Raw genomic sequence first — 12527 nt, forward strand, 5'->3', positions numbered from 1 at the left:
CTTCAGTTGATTCAGCACACTGAAATGGAATTTAATGTTTACTTTTTTAAAGCTGCTAAGCTACAGCTAAATGTTTTATTTATATTAAAGTGGGCTAGTTTTTATTTTAATTTTACACAGGTATAGGAAGGACCCAAATAGGCCTGCATAGTTCAGTTTAATTTATTTCAAAGTAGCCCTACACATGCACACTGCACTTCTGTTTGTTGTATTCCGTGTTGTAACATGTAAAATCTAAAAAAAGATTAAAACTTTTAAAAGTTTATAAGCTGTGTTATGTTTTGCGGCTCCAGACTATTTTTCTTTGGAGGAAGGGGGGGGCAAAATGGCTCTTTTTGATAGTGAAGGTTGCAGACCCCTGGTATATGTCTATAGCTAATGTGGGACATCAGTAGGCTGAGTTTGGCTGTATGCTGTATGCATGACAATACTACTATATACTATGCGTACAAAATTAACCATAAAAAAATATGGTGGGCTCCAGATGGACACACCAACAATGACCAAAAACTTCACTCCATTAGGTGTCCCAGAATATATAATTAATTAACTGTAAGACTTCTGCTGTATCAAATTGTCAATACCTTTAAGAATTTTGAAGGCCGCTGTTTTGGTAAATATGATGCAAATAAAGTTCCTCTAACCCTAACAATGTCCAATGTCCATGTACATTTGACTTTAATATCTAATCGTAGAACGTAAAAAACACAATGGAAGTAGAAATGTTAGATTTGATTACACAGTTGGGGGTCTGAAATTGAAAGTCCACATTATGAGAAAGGTCTATGAATCATAGTGGACTTATCACTCTCTACATCAAGACAGTATAAGAAGCCATTTGGAAAGCTAATAGGATGTTAGGTTGTATAGCATAATGTGTGGAGTACAAGTCAAGATGGGCAATACTTAGGTTAAATACAATACAATACAATACAATTTATTTTTGTATAGCCCCAAATCACACAAGGAGTGCCGCAATGGGCTTTAACAGGCCCTGCCGCTTGATAGCCCCCCCAGCCTTGACTCTCTAAGAAGACAAGGAAAAACTCCCAAAATAACCCTTGTAGGGAAAAATGGAAGAAACCTTGGGATAGGCAGTTCAAAGAGAGACCCCTTTCCAGGTAGGTTGGGGCGTGCAGTGGGTGTCAAAAAGAAGGGGTCAATACAATACAATACACAGAACAAAACACAAGTAATCCTCAATACAATATAAAAATAAAAATATTACAAGTACAGAGCAGAATAATAATACACTAGGGGGCTTCTTCTGGAGTACTATCAAGGATGGATCTACCATCAGGGTGTTCTGGGTGCGTACCCAGGGGCCCATTACAGCAAGGGGCCTTTTCAGAAATATAATCAGGAAAACAATGAAATATTCGTTAGCTGAAATGACCAAGGGGGACTCAACCAAGGGGGACTCCCCCTCCCCATCGAAACAAATGAGTACCTGCATGTTGAAATGTCCAAAGGGGATCCGTCGGAGGGGACGATGAAGCGATCTTACACCAAAATCAACAGTAAGACATAATGGGTTGGTTAACGAAGTGCTGCATTGTTAAAAGTAAGATCAACTCTCTGTTAAAGAGTTAATTCAGTCAGGGGCCTGTGGGGGTCTTAATCCAGCCTTGAGTACTATGTATTGTATTTTGCTCTCCAGATTAAAAATATAAACACAGCAGCTTAAGTGAAAGTCCAAAGGCGAGCAACTAGGATGATTCTGGGATTATGAGGTATGAACTATGACAACGGATTGAAGGAGGATTAAGAGGTGACATGACTGCAGTTTTTAAAATTATGAAGGGCATTAATAAAGTGTATTCCAGCTGTTACTTTAAAATAATTTTTACAACAAGAACACTGGACACCGTTGGAAACTTGCTAAGGGCAAATATTGTGCAAATGTTAGAAAGTACTTCTTAGTGGATGGAGCCATAGAGACTTGGAGTAAATTGCCAAGTAGTGTGGTGAAGAGCAGGACTTTAGGGACCTTCAAATCTTGACTTCATATTATTTAAGGTAATATCAGCGAATAGGATGGATGAACTTGTTGGTCCAAATGGTCAGTTCACGTCACAGTTGTTTGAATGTTCTAATTTATAAATTTGTCAGACTTTATTCAATGTATTTCGAGGCTTTGGTGCACAAGCATACAGTACATACAAACAGAATAAATGCAATGCACAGTATGCAAAAATGCAAACTGAACTGCCTTCCTGCTCACCTTGAAGCTTCATTTATATTCTTCCAGATCTGAGTGCTCTTCCTCCTGCCATTGAATTGTTGCTGAGCTCAGCTGTCAGCCTTAGTCTAGCTGGTGTCCTGCAGAGGCAAACCTCTTATATTTCCTGTGGAGAGTTACAAACACCAAAGTCAGGGGACATGAGCACTAAGTCCTGGTGGCACTACAGGCAGATTTGTGACTATCACACCAGTTTCAGTCGTTAGGTATAAAATGTTGATACACTTATTACAACAAAAACTACATTTGTTTACAACAAATACATCTCTCTTTAGGTACCTTCAATCATGTCAATATTATGAACTAGTAAAATGAGCAGGGAGCGACAGCCATTTTGAATTGAATGGTCTGCGCTTCTTAAAACGTTCATTATATTTGTATGCTCTAACATTCATTCATAGACATAATAATAAAAATCAAGAAATAGGAAATATGAAATGAGTTAGTTTTGTGCATAAAGCCACAAAAAGCTAAATATTAGGGCCTACATCTGCTAGATATTCAGAACAATTCAACTTTAAAATGTGGGGTGTCTTAACAGATGAAGAACCAGTTTTGAAGTCAGAAACGTGCTTACAACCTCACCTTGATCTTCAAACTAGGGGCTCTTTGAGTATTAAAAATCTATCTATTTAGGAGATAGTGCTTAATATTTTCTCAAACTTTCTCAAAAAACAAGGCAAATAAAAATCTTTTTTAAAATTCTTAGGTTTATATTCCATCATATTCTATGAAAAAACATGGATACAGTCAACAAAAATGGATGACAACATGTCATTGGTCTTGGGAAGCTGCATCTTTTTAGCTTGAATTGTAACTTTATATCTCACTTTTTCATAAAGCTTGTATAGAGTCTGTTTTAATTTATGATGAGCTGGAAATCTATGATGGTTCGGGTCATGAGCTAGGCTCCCTCTTCTCATTTGGGAGCCTCTTGAACCCGACACCATCAATAGTCATGACCGGGATGAGCTGCACAAATAAGGACACCACGTGAAGCAAGGGGAAAGTGCAAAAGAGTTCAGCGCTTTTATTAAAAGCAATTCTCAAACAAATTAGTGTCCAAAAAGAAAGTGCAGTGCCGCAAAATTCATAAATAAATAATCCATAAAAACAGGTGAAAAGGTGGAGGTTAAAAACAAACCAAGTCTTCTTTAAAACAAGGTTATAATCCACTGGCAGGAACGGTCCTTTCTAGAAGCCTGCTGCCTTCTTCTTTTAACACTGGCAGTTCCTCTGCTTTTCCTGTACGGACCTTGCAGCAGTGGAGTTGTCTTACCGACAGGAGCAGCTGACCTTTCACAGGTCCGGTTGCCTGCCATCTCATGGCTATGAACAGGCTTCCTTGGTGGACCAAGATTTGGCTCCCCACCAGTTATGTTGCTCACGCTAGGGCTCTCCTCCCAAGCCTCCTTGACCCCTGCTGCCTTCCCAGTCTTCTGTGGCAGGCCACGCAAACTCCCGGTCACTCCTGCTCCTTGTAACAGCTCAGCTGGAGCAACCACTTCCAATTGCCCCCCGAGTGTTGGACACACACTCCTTCCCTGGGGCTCTCTTCCCAGCTGCCTGCCTTCTCTCTCATGAACCTGCTCTGTTAAGATCACTTGCGCTCGCACCGTTTTTTTTTTTACCTCCTCCTCTTCCCTCAGTAACCTCCGTTCTGTCTTTTCTTTTCGATCCTCTCCCCCTCTTCACACTCGCGCTTCTCCTTTTAAAATGGGGATGTGGCACAGCTGTGTCGATTAGCCAATTAGGTTAACGGATGATCCTACACCTGTGCAATTAGTGTGGGCCGCATTGCGCCCCAGGAACAGCTCTTACCATGCTACCACGCCCCCTCCTATCAAGCCGCAAGTGCGGCGATTATTTATTTAAAAAGATGCAGATGAACCACGGACCTCACTTTACCACAAAATCCTAATGTAAACAACAAAAAACAAGGTCATTGAAACTATAAGATGGAGGAACAAAGTTAGAAGGTCCCAGCAGTCAAATCTGACAGAGGTATTTAATAAGCAAGTATTACGGCAAGCAGAGTGCATCCTCTCATACTCAGCTCTCTCACTGCTTATTGCATTCCACGTTTTAAATTTAGGTCAGAGCTTCAAGAGAATTAAAAGCAACTGGTTCAAATACACCCACTTCACAACTGCTGCTAACATTCTAAATAAGATCATTTTAATACATGGCTACAAGCGTAGCTTGAGGTTATTGTAGATATTCCTTGGTTGAGTCTGAATAAACGGTTTAATATTTACAAGTTTGATTTGATATTTTATCATTTCCCCCCATCCTCCTATTTGTTTACATTGACACCCACCATCAAAGTCAATGAATTATATAAATTGCTGAGATTTTTTTCATGCGAACCCTCCATCTCCTCCACGATCTTAGCATGTCTACTAATATTCTGATGGCTGCTTTTTCATCGCTTTTCTTTTTAAAGTGGTGTCTTCATCTCTTGAAAAACAAAGAGGAGCTTTGCCTGTACAAGAACGTATGCACACCCATGGAACAGAAGCTGAAAGCCGCCCACACAACTCAAGTACAAGTCATTGTGTTGTGAGAAGAGACTGACAGCCCTAGAGAAATTCAACAGGAAACCAAAGGAAACACACAAAAGGCACAATGGCCAGGAATCGATCGGCAGTTCCGCTGTACCACTGTGCCACCCTGTTATATCACACTCTGTGCCAACTAATCTCAGAACACATTGGCACACTAGTATCCGGCCAGTGCAGACATTATGTCCTAGGACCCTTACCATCTAGACTCTTTTCTGGTCTAAACGGGAGGTACGTGTTGTCAAATCCTTAAAGAGCAATATTCCTTTCTTTCCACCCCTAAAACACTTTAAAAATCCCAAAACTCCTTTTAGTTTGTTTCATGGTTGTGATATTGCAGGTGAAATTAATTTTGCCAAACTGTACATGAAAGGAAACTTATCTGCTTCATTCATATTTTATAAAGTTATATTTTACATAACCCATGGAGTGAGATTCAGGTTGCTGGACAAGAACAGTGGCAGTGTGGTGTGTGTTGGTCAATATGAGGACAGGAATATCATTGCACTGTCTGCATGTGACAATAAAATGTTATTTTTTGACCTAAGCAAAATCTTAGATTTTTGAAAGAGTTGTCATACACCTGCTTATCATTACTAAGTGCGACAGAGCTAGGCCGTGATGCAACAGAGCAAAGTGTAATTTTTAAGTGCATGCCAAGTCGCTGTTGTTAAGAATATCATGGACAACATTAGTAAGTTTTACTGTCTCTTGTTGCAAGACATTTATTCAAGTCCACTTTATGATGAAGCAGTTATAATTTTAGGCTTTGATGCCAATACAACTTTGAACCATCCCTTTAACGTTATCACTGGTGTTGTCTCCTGTAATGATAAGGAGTCCTACAGAAACGTTTATAAACCCCAAAAGCCCACTACTGCAATATGTATCGCTATATGTATTTTTATCCACCATGCTTTGTACTAATTAAAATTAAGGACTATTTACATCCAGTTAACAGTGTATTTGTCCCAGGGTAGTTGCTATCAATCATTCGTAATTTTCCATTTCATCTTTTTATATGCAACATAAAACAAAAGATCTCACACCTGGGGCAACCAGTTCCTGTCATAAGTTGGACTATTATGGCTATTTCACAATTTACATTTTTGTTGTATAAATCCAGAAAAATCAAACATGGTTGTTCCATTTTATCTCTAGGAATTTCACATATATTTGTATTTTTAATACACATCAATTAATACCCTTTCCTTGTCTTTCTTAGCAGTAGAGTGTTGTACCGTGTTAGCCATAGATTGATACAGGAAAAAGTACGGTGAATGACCTTGCCTGATGAAGGGGCCTTAGCTGCCTTGAAAGCTTGCATTTGTAATCTATTTAGTTAGCCAATAAAAGGTGTCATTTCACCCTACTTTTTCCTGTACTTGTCTTTCTTATTAAGATATTTCTCTTCCACTTGAAATGTTATGGGGAAGCAGCATGGCGGGGCAGTGCCTCATCTGCTAGCCCTGTCAATACCTGTGTGGTGTTTGTACCTTCTCTGCACATCTACAGTAAGTGGACTTTGTCGTGCATCCCGAAGAACTGCACATTAGCTTGAGTGAGAATTCAAAATGAAAACAGTCAGTCTGACAGGGATGGAGCACCCACTCCAGGATTGCTCTGTGCGTTGCACCTGAGGCTGACAGAACAAAATCTTGCTGTACAAAGCTTTCATTTGCAATATCCAAATTCAGAAATGAAAGATGCTTTGCTTTTTTTCAACAATTTACTAAACTTAATGTGTCTTCTAACACTGTATACTGTGTTTCTGAGCTTTCACAGTTAAGGAAGAAGTAAATGTCACAGTATGGCTGTTATATTTATCAAAGCTCTGGAGAATGGCAATATGGTGCATGTTGATTAGGACATGCAAATGAAATTTCGCTTTAATCCGAACCTAAAATGTGACAATGAGCAAGCTGGTGAAAAATGACACTGAAATCTTGACATGAGGATGGACTTCTACACAACTGTTTGGTGTTATTTCCTTGTATATTTTACATACCATATTGAGACATATTTTTCAGAAAAAATTTTGCGAGCCCTCCATCTACTAAGAGAATAGATGAGATCTTGCTATGCCTGTGATACTCAGGGAATGTCAGGTGTGAACCAATATACTGTAAACTAAGAACTCTCTGCATGCTGTCACACATGTACACTTGGCTTATCAAATGATAATTCCACCCCGAGTCGAGTGGCTGGCACTGTTGCCTGGTGCTTCTCCTTCTTTCTCCTCTACAGATCAGACAACCGACAATCCCACTGGGGTCAATTCCAGGTCACGGTATCCTGGCTCCGCCTCTTCTGATCTGGCTTCTTCACCATTTTGCATCAGTCTGTTGTTTGATTTCAGTCTGAAAAGTCCATTTATAAATTTGTTATCTTTTGTTCTTTTTTCCCATCAATTATACATGGCTTGCCTTTGAGGTACCCCAATACTTCATCTTCTCTTGTCTCCTACATATATGGGATGAGGATATGAGGTGACTACCTAAGGGAGCACTTTGGGAAGGATGCCATTTTCATGGAAACATTTTTAACATTACAAAGTAATAATACAAAAAATGACAGTTAATTATGATCCATAACAATTATATTCATATTTGGTTCCTAATTTATATATACTCTTAAAAACTGTGTATTTTAATTTTTAAAGTTTCAAATTGCACATAACACAGACCACACAGCTTCACTGCACCATGATTTTTTGAGAAAAAAATTGGCACATGTGTACTTCAAAGCTGTATTATTATTATATTATTATTTTGGGCATAATGTATATTGATTATAATATTTTTAGAACTTTTAAAAAATTCTGAATCTATTTAAGGTGTCAGTCACATTCTTTAATGTCTGTTAAAAGTTTCTTAAATTTGCAACATGCACATTTAGTTACAATACAATACAAAACACCTTATTTTTTTTATGGTGCTTTTCATTGAGGGCAGGTGTAGAGCGCTGTGAACAATCCATCCATCCATCCATTATCCAACTCGCTATATCCTAACTACAGGGTCACGGGGGTCTGCTGGAGCCAATCCCAGCCAACACAGGGTGCAAAGCAGGAAACAAACCCCGGGCAGGGCGCCAGCCCACCGCAGGGCGCGCGCACACATACACACACACACCAAGCACACACTACGGACAATTTAGAATCGCCAAAGCACCTAACCTGCATGTGTTTGGACTGTGGGAGGAAACCGGAGCACACGGAGGAAACCCACATAGACATGAGGAGAACATGCAAACTCCACGCAGGGAGGACCCGGGAAGCGAACCCAGGTCTCCTTACTGCGAGGCTGCTGTGAACAATTCCCAGGTAAAATACAAGAATAAGATCAAACATATTACTAAATGGAAACCTGTTAAGGGTATATTTTGCATAAACATTTGGAAGGTTTTCTTAACACAAAGAACTATTGACACATGGAATAATCTACCAAGTAGGACTTTATGGAACTTTCAAAACTCGACTTGATGTTATTTTGGGAGAATGAAGTGAATAGGACCAGAGAGTTTTGTTGGGCTGAATGGCTTGCTCTCGTCTAGATTGTTGTAATCTTCTATTGTTCTAATATACTACATACATTACTGGTACACATAGAAGTGCAAATTTGTTAAAACACACAAAGACCAAGGTAGAAACTGACTAAACATTAATTGAATATCTGGACAGATATTTTATAAAGACCAAGTGCCTTGTAGCTGGTAGGGCAGTTTAAAGCTGCTGAGTGATTTAGTGAAGCATACAGAAAGAACAAAACTGTTTTGCATTTAAATTTGCAGATACAAAATTAAAATATGATGTCATCTGCCCAGTGTCCTTGTCCCAGTGATTTCTTATTTGCTTTGCTCTTTCAAAGATAACCTGGTAGGAAAACCTCCTTACCTTGTTGGAGTATGTCTTACATGTTTGTTCAGGTGTAGCTATGCTTAAGCTTAGCAGCAGATCAGTGTAGCCCTTTCAGGAGAAGTGACCCCAGGGCAGAGATAAGCCCTTGACCTCTGTTGAGGTATTCTTGCTTTGTATTTGATCTGTAACCCAGAGGGGCAGCGGAAGGTCCTTGGCCACTGTTGTGTTTGGGACAGGAGTGATGAGTGAATATTAAATAGGTAAGTGCTGCAGGGTGTACATGTAAATCATGACTAATAACACTGGTCTACAAGAAAATATTTTTTGTTTGCTACTGAGAACTTCAGACCAGCTCTCTGTTATGTTTTTTACACTAATGTGAAAATATATAAGAAAATTATAAACAAATAAGAATATTTCACTCATATTTAGAATGTTGAATTTGACAAAAAAAGTTCATGAAATGTATGAGAAGAATGTAGAAGTCAAAGTAATGTAACTCATGGAGTCATGGAGGTTCATGTGTCTGCTGTAAGAGCTATAGTACTAGTAATATTAGCATTAATAGATAGATAGATAGATAGATAGATAGAGATAGATAGATAGATAGATAGATAGATAGATAGATAGATAGATAGATAGAGATAGATAGATAGAATAGATAGATAGATAGATACTTTATTAATCCTCAAGGGCAAATTCACATACTCCAGCAGCAGCATACTGATAAAAAACAGTATTAATTAAAGAGTGATAAAAATGCAGTGCAAGTTAAAAAATGCAAGGTGGAGAGTGCGAGACAGGTATAACAGTCAATAACTTTGTATAATGTTAACATTTACCCCCCATGGAATTGTAGAGTTGCATAGTGTGGGGGAGGAACAATCTCCTCAGTCTGTCAGTGGAGCAGGACAGTGACAGCAGTCTGTCGCTGAAGCGGCTCCTCTGTCTGGAGATGATCCTGTTCAGTGGATGCAGTGGATCTCCATGATTGACAGGAGCCTGCTCAGCACCGTCGCTCTGCCACAGATGTCAAACTGTCCAGCTCTGTGCCTACAATAGTGCCTGCCTTCCTCACCAGATTGTTCAGGCGTGAGGCGTCCCTCTTCTTTATGCTGCCCCCCCCCCCCCCCCCCCCCTGCCCCCCCCCCCCCACCCCCCCCCCCCCCCCCCCCCCCCCCCCCCCCCCCCCCCCCCCCCCCCCCCCCCCCCCCCCCCCCAGCACCACCGCGTAGAAGAGGGTGCTTGCCACAACCATCTGATAGAACATCTTATTGCAGATGTTGAACGACGCCAGCCTTCTAAGGAAGTATAGTCAGCTCTGTCCTCTGTTACAGAGAGCATTGGTATTGGCAGTCCAGTACAGTTTATCATCCAGCTGCACTCCCAGGTATTTATAGGTCTGTACCCTCTGCACACAGTCACCTCTGATGATCACGGGGTCTGTGAGGGGCCTGGGCCTCCTAAAATCCACCACCAGCTCTTTGGTTTTGCTGGTGTTCAGTTGTAGGTGGTTTGAGTCGCAATGGTAGCAGCAGTACTAGTACTAATAGGAATTCATTGACATGTATCCTCATAAAGACCTTGTTGCCAAATGGTGAATAGAGGGGATATTATAATGTGGTTGAAGTTCTTTAATCAGACACTGAAGTGATGAACCCTTTAAAGTCTGTACATCTTATGCAATAAGCAATCCTAAAGCTTCAGTTACACATTTTTGAAAGGTAACACGGAGTGGTTGTTGAAATCCCGTAGGAAGAAGCTGCTTTTCTTCTATTCTGGAACTCTTTTAGTTTAATATTAGTGATAGAGTCACACCATGGGTAACGTTGGCATAAATGTACTAATATCTGAAGTTCTGTCATCAGCATACAGCAGTCATATATCTCAGTGTTCTCTTAATGATACAATATGGCTAGAAAACTTCTTAGCTGTACTGGGTGCTCTGGAAGTCATAATGACCGTAACATTAATGTCAAAGACAGTCAGTGGCAGATAGATGGAGGGTAAAAACTAATAGAACTGAATAAAGTGAAAGCATGAAGGAGTCGCTTATTAGGAAATTAGTAGCCACATGGCACCAACTATGCTGTCTGCTTCAATGTCAGAGCCATTTGACAATCAACTTAAATTGATTCACTGATAAATATTTTTATCCTAATAATGCTTTTGATTTTTTATTCTACAAGCCTCCAAACTTGAATTATGAAATGCCCTAAGGGAATTCCTTGCTGGATGGCCTTCCTGAAGATAACGATACTTCAAGGTTGCACTTACAACACCCCGTCATTACATTCCAAACCTTATGACTGTACGTAAAGTGCTTCCAAAACAGGTTTGTTGAATGTATTTATTTGAAAAGTGTTAAACTATTTAATAACATACTACTTAAACATGCAGCAAATAATTATATAATTAAAAGCAATTATGTGGAGAGGACTCTCAATCTAAATATAACAAGCAGCATTTGCACACTCTAGATAAGCAACAGTTTAAAGCTTTAGATATTCACCCCATAAAAGTCAGGATATCTGTGGTGTAGTAACATTCAAAACATGACATTACAAAGTTTTGATTATTCAATGTGCTGTCTGTATTAATTAACAGAAAATAAAGGAATCAACAAGACTTCAGAATTGAGAGAAAATTGAGCAAACCCTCGATTGTGATGATACGATTGCTTAGCTCAGATTTACATCTGAAGACTGTAACTGGATAGTGTTGTGATTAAACGCTTATGTGCTTGAGCACCAGAAATGCTTTATTTATTTTCCATTTGCTATTTAAATTGTACAGCTAAACGCGTTTGTACAAACATCTACTACGCAACAGAGTGAGAGAAAAAAGGGCTCTACTTACATCTTGTCTACTTCCATCTCCTGAATTTCTGCACATTTACTCATCAGAACAAGTTAATGTATTTATTGCAACACAACAAAAAAAATGTAAAGCTAAGAAAAGCAAAAAAAAATAAAGAAATCTAGATTTTCCCCAAGCTTAGTGCCACACGACCTGTCAGCAAGAATAGAATTCAGTGTGCAGACATGTGTTACCAAAGTCACTAGCTTGGCAAAGAAAGCTCATTAAACCAGTGACAATCATCTGAACACTGCTGCCATACATCGGCTATTCATTGTCGTCTGTGTACAAATGGGAGAAGCGAACGAACAAGGAATGTGCAAACATTATTTCTTTTATAGTAGTCAGCCAAGAAGAAGAACCACGTAACATTTCGCAAATATGACATCCTTGTTTAAAAGAAATGCAATCCACGGAAAAGATGTGTTAATCTTAACAAGAACATCATTATTATTTAGCCATTAAAATGTTAAATATTAATTGAGTAAAAAAATGTCATACTTTCCTATCCATTTTCCTTATGGCCATAATTACCTATGACCTATTATTCCAATTAAGTTATGAAGTGCCGTATTCCAATACAGGGTCACAAGGGGCACACTAACTATAACCATGTGACCATTGTGTGAACAAAAGTGTGAATTTTGGGGTTGCTGGGGGCTGGAATGTTTATAACCCTTCAGAAGGTTTATTATCCTTCTTGATTCAGTACTGAGGCAATGGAGACTGCAGCTACTTGTACTATTCATCCATTTTGTCGCACTGGAAGATGGGTAGCTACAGCTATTCATCCATTTTGTTAACATAGTTTTCCTTTACAGAAAAACAAAAAGGCCCCATAAACCATAAATTGAGAATGGAAGGAAATCAATAAAATACAAATCCAAATTTGATATTTTTGGCAACGTTTAATGCTTATTTATCGGTATAGCGAACTACAAAAAGATGTCTGGCAAGTGCAATGTTGTGCATGAACTAGTTCAAAAGAGCGCGTTCATTGAAC

At 39.2% G+C, this 12527-nt stretch overlaps 1 protein-coding gene across 3 annotated transcripts in view; it reads right to left on the minus strand.

Annotated features, from left to right (window-relative positions):
- Positions 1-12527, minus strand: part of chl1b (cell adhesion molecule L1-like b) — a 173576-nt gene that overhangs the window by 112992 nt on the left and 48057 nt on the right. For 2 of the 3 annotated variants that reach the window (XM_028793721.2, XM_028793720.2), the window contains exon 2: positions 2225-2348. The exons of the other annotated variant lie outside the window; for it this stretch is intronic. The gene's annotated coding sequence lies outside the window, so the exon portion shown is untranslated. The remainder of the gene's footprint in view (positions 1-2224; positions 2349-12527) is intronic. 3 annotated transcript variants of the gene reach the window in all.

This window comes from Erpetoichthys calabaricus, chromosome 2, assembly GCF_900747795.2.
Source record: "Erpetoichthys calabaricus chromosome 2, fErpCal1.3, whole genome shotgun sequence".
Classification (NCBI taxonomy): domain Eukaryota; kingdom Metazoa; phylum Chordata; class Cladistia; order Polypteriformes; family Polypteridae; genus Erpetoichthys; species Erpetoichthys calabaricus.